Genomic DNA, 7,266 nt, shown 5'->3' with positions numbered 1-7,266 from the left:
TGTACACACACCACACACACACCCTATACACACACACAAATGTGGTCCCCCTGGGAACCCCTGCCCATTTCTGATATTACCCACCACCCCCAGTGGTCAGCCTTTAATGTGCACACACACACTCACACCACACACACATCCCCTATACACACACAGCCCTTCTCCCCCAAATACACACTCAAACACACACCGGCACACATACACCTTCCCAAACCTCACTCATCACTTTTGGACACACACTACATACTCACCAATACCACACACCTGACCACTGCACACATATATACACCACACACCATACTTACCACACACACACACCCCCACCCACCACATTTAATAACTATGTCTTAGAACTGCCACACAACAGACACGACGCACACAGCAAACACTTCCCCCCAGACTCCAGCTCTCACACACCTGTCACAGTCTGCTCTGCAGGGAGTTCCCACTGTGCCCAGCCTGTGTCTCACACACAGCAGCAGCTTGCCTCTATGGAGAGCTCCTGGGGTGCCACGTAACACGAGGGGACACACTCCATGCAGCCCACATCAAAATCCAGCCCTGCAGACTTCCTGCCAACATGCCCACCGTCGGCAGGTACGCCAGACAAACCCCGATTCGGCTCCTGCTATGGGCTACAGGTGTTGGAGATACATAAATAAGAATGGAATAATGCCTGCTCCCCAAACATTTATATTCTAACAGAATATGTGAGCACATTCTACATCCGGGACAAGATCTGAAATTTGGAAGCCCGGTTCCATGGACATATGCCTATGAGCATTTACCAAATACGAAGATTGGGATTGGCCAGAGGCTTTGTTTGGAGGCAGGATGCAGGTCAGCATCCTGGATGCCTGGAGGGCGGAGAGGGTAGGACTTGCCCAGGGTCACACATCATAAATATGCAGCAAACAGGAGGGGATCGTTGCTGGTTTTTGGAGGGGGCAAACCCCTCTCACAACCTCTGCTCTTCAAGAATTGCCTAACCCAAAAGATTCATCACCCTATGGTAAACAGGGCAGCAAGCCTCTTCTAGCTCAGCGAGGCTGGTGGTCCTCAAATAGTGTACACAGAGGAGGTTTATGCTTGATCCTACATGTGATTGGGAGCCGCTGGAGTTTACTGAATGAGGTTGGGGGGTGGGGTGGGGATGACGTGGTTAAATCTTTCTTTTAAGACAATTGTGTTGACAGTTGTGTGGAGGTTGGCTTGGTAGTTGGAGACTTGTCAATGAAAATGCTAATGCAATGGTCCAGGCAAGTAGGAAGTGAGGACATGAGCTAAGGTGGTAGGTGGGTGAGTGAAGAGAAGGGAGTGAGTGTGTGTGTGAGTGTGTGTGACCCCCCCCAGGACCAAACAAACCAATCCCTCCTCTCGACAGCTCTTCAGATACTTGAGTCACAACCACAGAATTCTGAAGGTGGAACTAGAGATCTGATGGCCCAATGAGCACTGGGACAGGAGTTCCTTCCACAATATCCCTTGGGAGGAATCATTCCACTTTCAATAAAAAAGCCCAGGTAAGGCAGAATCCACTGCTTCCTACCGAAGTCCAGTCTACTTTGGGATAATTCTTTTCAGAAATTTTCCCTTAAAGTCTAAATTGATCTCTAAAATGTCTGCCTGTTGGTCCTGGTTCTGCTCATTTCTCAGATATTAGTTCTTTGGGTCATTGAAGATAGTCCCATGTGCTCTCCTAAGTCTTTCCTTCTGCAGCCTCAGCCTTCACAGTGGCACCCATCCCCCAATCGCTCAACAACTGTTAAGTGCCAGCTCTGTGCTGGGCCCTGAGACTGCAGCTATAAAAGTAAGACGTCCCCTGTCCTTAGGGAGCTTACATAGTCCTCTCACCATCCTGGATCCCCCTTCTCTGGAGACTTCTTGGCTTGTCAGCCGCCATCTTAAAAGATGAAACCCAGAACTAAGCCCAGGATTCCAGAAGTATTCTCCACTGTGCCTCTTCTCCTGTGGCCTCAGGTCACATTGCCTTTTTTTTTTCTTGGTGGCCTCTAGGTCCCATTGTTGATTGATAATATCATCAAGCAACTCCTGACAATAGACTCAGCAACTGCTCTGTCCCTTTACACCAATAACTCCAGAAAGGTTGTGTGGGGAAACCACTGGAAAGGACTGTGCCGGAAGAGTCCTCGCTGCTTTACTGAAGGACGCTTCTGCCCTGAACAAGCCTGATCTTTCTTTACCTGCCTCAATGCACTGACCCATTCCCCTTTGCCTTCTACACGTCTGAGAGAGAAGAGGCGCAATGTCTTATTGTCAGGCTCTTGATGGTGAGAAAAGGAGGCCATGTTTGCCTTTTCCCTTGACCCTTTGGCAAATGAAGATGCCATTAGGTTTGCTCAACTTTCTCTCCTTTATAGAAGATAATGCTTTTCAAGATCATTTACATTCACTTTTGCCTGCACAATAGCATCTTGGAGGCATGGAAGGAGACAACAGCGACCCAAGATCATAGATCAGGCTACTCAACCTTTTTGTTGGCCATGGACCCCACTGGTGTCAATCTGGTGAAGTCTGTGGACCCCTTCTCAGAATCATGTTTTCATATGAAGATTACAAAGTAAACCAATGATATTGAAATACAGTTATCAAAATATTAAAGCACCCACGTTCACAGGCCCCTGGTTAAGCCTCCCATAGATACTTTGTTCTTGGGCTTACTCTGTTGGGGGAAATGCATTTAGTTAAGGGGGTAAGAGATAGCCCACCCTGCTCACTTAGACAATTTTGGTTTAGTCACACCCACTGTTTGGTTATGTCGTATTCAAAGATAATTTCTAAGAAGTTCAATTCTTTGCTTGGGTGTTCTTTCACCCTAGAGTCTAAAGGGAACGGGATGGCAGTTCTACCCATTGGCAGGACTGAAAAAAAAAAACAAATCAAAACACTACTTTTCTAAAGAATTTTGCTCAACATGTATCTAACGCTTTGATGTATACATACCCATGACCTTTAAAAAAAAATACTGGGCTTCAGAACTGCTTTGGTTGATCAGTCATGGACTCAGCCTTAAAAGGGACCTCAGAGATCACTGAATCTGATCCTACCTGAATAGGGCTCCCCTCTACTATATGTATGACAAGTAGTTATCTGACTGGAGAACTCCCTAGATCTGGAGGGAGTCTGTTCAATTTTGGGATGGCTCTGTGGTTTAGAAGTTTCTCCCTTTCTGGTGCCCAAGCTACAACTTCTACCCATTCCTCTTAGTTCTGCCCCCAAAGGATGAGCAGAACAAGTCTGATCCATTTTCCACAGGCAGCTCTTTAGATAATTGAAGACAAGTATTAGGTCCCTCCCAAGGCTTCTCTCCTCTAGGCTGATCCTTCAGCTGATCTCATACAGCCTGGGTTTCAGTTCCCTGACTCTCCCCCTCTTTGGGTACACTCCAGTTTGTCAATACCTTAATGAAAACGAGGTTGCCACTACCCTTGTTCTGGACCTCTATTAATAGACACTAACACTTTTGGCTGCTGGGTTCCCCTGTTGACTCATATTGAGCTGGCTGTCATTGAAAGCCCTCACATTGTTTTCACATGAATTGTTGACTCTTCCATTCTGCCCTTATGCAGTTTATTTGAATCCATGTGGAGAATTTTACCTTCATCTCCATCAGATTTCACTTCCTTGCTTTTGGCCCACTCTTTGAGCCTGTAGATTTCATTTTGAATTTTGAGTTTGTCACCTACCATTTTGACTCTCCTCTCTGTGGTGTGTAGCCAGCTTCATTCCCTGGCCCAGGGTCTACTTGCACCCCTCTGGGTGCTTTTTTGGTCTTTGTGCTGAGTACTGGAGGCTCAGAACTGGGCCAGTCAGATGCAGCCCCGTCTCATCACTGCTTGCTCTTTGGGGATTGGCATGCCCTATTTCCAGACCTGGTGCCTAGTCCCAGCCTGGATCTTCACTTGGATTCACTGCACCTAACACACTCCTTCAAATGACTCCCACTCCCACAAGTCAAGCTGTGTGCTGACTCCCGCTGTCAGCTTCTCCACCCTTCTCCATCTTTCTCGCTAACTTACACTATTAATCGTGCAAACTAAACACCAGCTCTCTCCTGGGCATACTTGAATTGTGCTTTCAACACACTCTGTCCAGACCCCAAGGCCTGGTTGCTAACTTTCTGCTTCAGTAGATGCTGATGCCAGAATGTTCTACTTGTCCTTTACCCCTAGAAATAATAAATCACTCTGGGCAGCTTTAAGCCCCCATGAAACTGGGCAAAGAGGCGCTGCCTCTTTAGCAGCTGACTTCTTTTCCCCCATTGCTGACCTACGTAGCTGTTTGCAGTCAGTCATTCAGCCAGTTGTCAAAGTCACCCAACAGGTCCTGGTGTCCAGTGTCTGGCCTATACCTCTTTCTGTTGTTCAGGAGGTTAGCATGCCAGTCTGTCAGACAACTTTCTGAAGTCCTGTTGTATTCTATCTATAGAATTTCTTTCTGATCTAGCAGTTCTAACCCTTTCAAAAAGAGAAAGGCTGTTGGGTATAAGCTGTTCTTGAGAGCCCCAAGTCATCTGTTGGTCACAACTACCTCCCTTTCTAAACGTGTGCAAATCATCCTGTTAATAATACATTCTTGTGGTTTTCCAGGAAATAAAGTCAGGCTCACTGTTTTTAGTGTGAACAATAGTTTTTTTTTTCCTTCTTTGAAAAATGGAGACATCAATTTCTCTCGTTGCCTATGATCTCTCAAAGATCACTAATGGCAATCCAGCGGTCTCATGTTGGCTGCTTTTTGCAGTGCCCCCTGGTGCATCCTAGATATGGCACCTGGATGCCATGGACCCACCAGGGTCTCAGGTATTCTGCTGATTTTCTGCCTGTTGTCCATACTAGACCTACCTTTCCTAGTCCAAAGATGCTCCTCACTGACAAAGAAAACAGACAGAAGAGGAAGTTCCACTGTCTACTTTCAGACCCTCCTTCAGGGCCTGCTAAGTCCACTGAGTGTTCAGCTCCTCTTGGTCTCCCTCTTGTCCCAAGATGGCAGAAGAAGCAATCTTCTTGTTCTTGGCATTGCTCACTGGCTCTAACCCATTTGGAGCTTCCATGCTGTTGACATGCACAGCCTACCCCAGGCCACTTCTATCAATATCTATCAATGCCCAGTAAGTAAGTGGTCATACTCCAGGGAGGAGGGGGAACTCATTACTTTCCAAGGCAGCCTCACTTCGCTTTTGGAGAGCCTGATTTGTTGGGAAGCTTTTCCTTATTCCAAGCCTTCGTTGTTCTCTCTCTTTTTTTTAAAGCAATTGGGGTTAAGTAACTTGCTCAAGGTTACATGGCCAGTTATTTCTGGGCATGGTGCTAAGTATCTGAGCCCAGATTCGATCCCCAGGTCATCTCGACACTGGAGCTGGTGCTCTTACTCGCTGAGCCACCTGGCTGCCCCTTTCGTTGTTCTCTTTGCCACCTCTTTTTGAGGAGAGTCCTACGCTTTTGATGTAAACAGAACAAATCTTATCACCCTTCTTCCACATAATAGCCTTTCCAATTCTTATGGGATTTTATCATTCAAAAATAGTCCCTTGACTGGGACACTTCATCAGTATTTGCTGTGCCATATAGTATTATATTGATCCTCAATTACCTAACTTTGCTTCAATCTTCTCTTTGTGGGTCTTAAAGATATATGTTGCTCACCGAATTCCCTGTGTAGCCATATTGGTTTTTCAAGACAGCTCCTTTTTTTTTTGTGGGATAATTTTTCCTCGGAATTTCATTCTTGAGAGTTTTTCCTTTTTTTGGGGATGATTTTTCCTGCAAAATTGGAGGCCATGGGATCCTGCCTCTGAACTACGAAATCCTCTCTCCCAAATTCCAAGGTGAATGTCAACAAATTTGACTGTAGTCTGAGAGGGAGCTGTGATGTTGTTCACCCTTCGTTTTGGAAGAAGACCAGTGACATCATGGGGTGATGTCTTGACTTGTGTGTGAATTGGATTTAAGTGCTACAGAGTTGCACAAAGTCATCAGCCTCACTCTCTCTTCAAGAGTCATTAAAGTCCAGTGGCAAGACAAAAGTCAGGACAACTGGTGATGACCAGGATGCAGTAGATGACCTTGGCATCTTCAATGCCTGACTGAGCTCTAAGTGCTTAAAATGCCTCCATGGCTGTTGGAACAAATCATTCTCATTGGCCCATTGCACTGGGGGATGTCTTTATCTGCTGGGGGAGACGTACCCCTAACTCGCTGGCAGGTTGGAGGCCTGTCAGTTCCCCTGCACCTGGTTTAGCCCATTTGCTGAGATGGTTTTACTGGGGGCTGGCTGCTGCACATGCCCCAGGTGAGACTTGGGTGGCAGGCGGACGCCCAGGGTGGATGAGCAGCCCTCCCACCAGAGGTGCTGGTCTGGGTTGGACACACAAGCATGTAATGCTGCCCAGCTGTACACACAGGATAAGTGCTGAGAATTGCACAGGAGGAAAGAAAGATAATCCGAAGTTTTCTCCTGCTATCCTCCTAATCTTCTGGAGAACATGAAGACCGTCACTACCTCCAGGCCCCACCCAAGCACAATGTGTGCACTGCTTGTGCAGAAGGCAAAGAGATGTACAGGACTACTAGGCACGGAGGGGTCACCATCTGCTATCACTGTGATCTCATCAGAACTGAGGAGAGCTCAGGCGGCCAGGTGGCACAGTGAACAGAGCACTGGCCCTGGAGTCAGGAGGACCTGAGTTCAAATCTGGCCTCAGACACTTCACACTTACTAGCCATGTGGCCTTGGGCAAGTCACTTAACCCCAACTGCCCTCCAAAAAAGGCAGGAAAAAAAAAGAACTGAGGAGAGCAGAGATCCACCGAGTTGTAGTACGAAGTGCTTGCATTAAATTGGGGGAAGTAGAAAGTCCAAAGGAATGCAGCCTGGTGCTCCTTCCATGGCTTCTGGGAGGCTCTCTACCCTCCAGACAGAGGAGAGGGCCCAGAGGCAGAGGTCAACTTAGGAGGTATGAGCTAGGGAATTACAGGGCTGGAGTCATTCCACAGGATGAAGGGCTTTCTGAGGCATGATAGAATGTAGCCTGGTGTGAAATGAACATTCAAAATAAAACTATTTCCCCCACACCTTCTCTTTCTTTCAAATTAAATGCCCTGATTTCCCCCTCTAGTGTTTAGTAGTTGGTTTTTAAATTTTATCTTAATGTATTGTCTGTTTCAAATTAACAAGCTCCTATTATGTGCCTACTGTATGCCTACACTGTAACAGACACTGGGGATACAAAACATAAGGAATGAAATGA

This window comes from Petaurus breviceps, unplaced genomic scaffold, assembly GCF_028583685.1.
Source record: "Petaurus breviceps papuanus isolate PSGF00001 unplaced genomic scaffold, PetGlider_PUasm1.0 186, whole genome shotgun sequence".
NCBI classification, from domain to species: Eukaryota; Metazoa; Chordata; class Mammalia; order Diprotodontia; family Petauridae; genus Petaurus; species Petaurus breviceps.
This window is presented reverse-complemented; position numbering follows the sequence as displayed.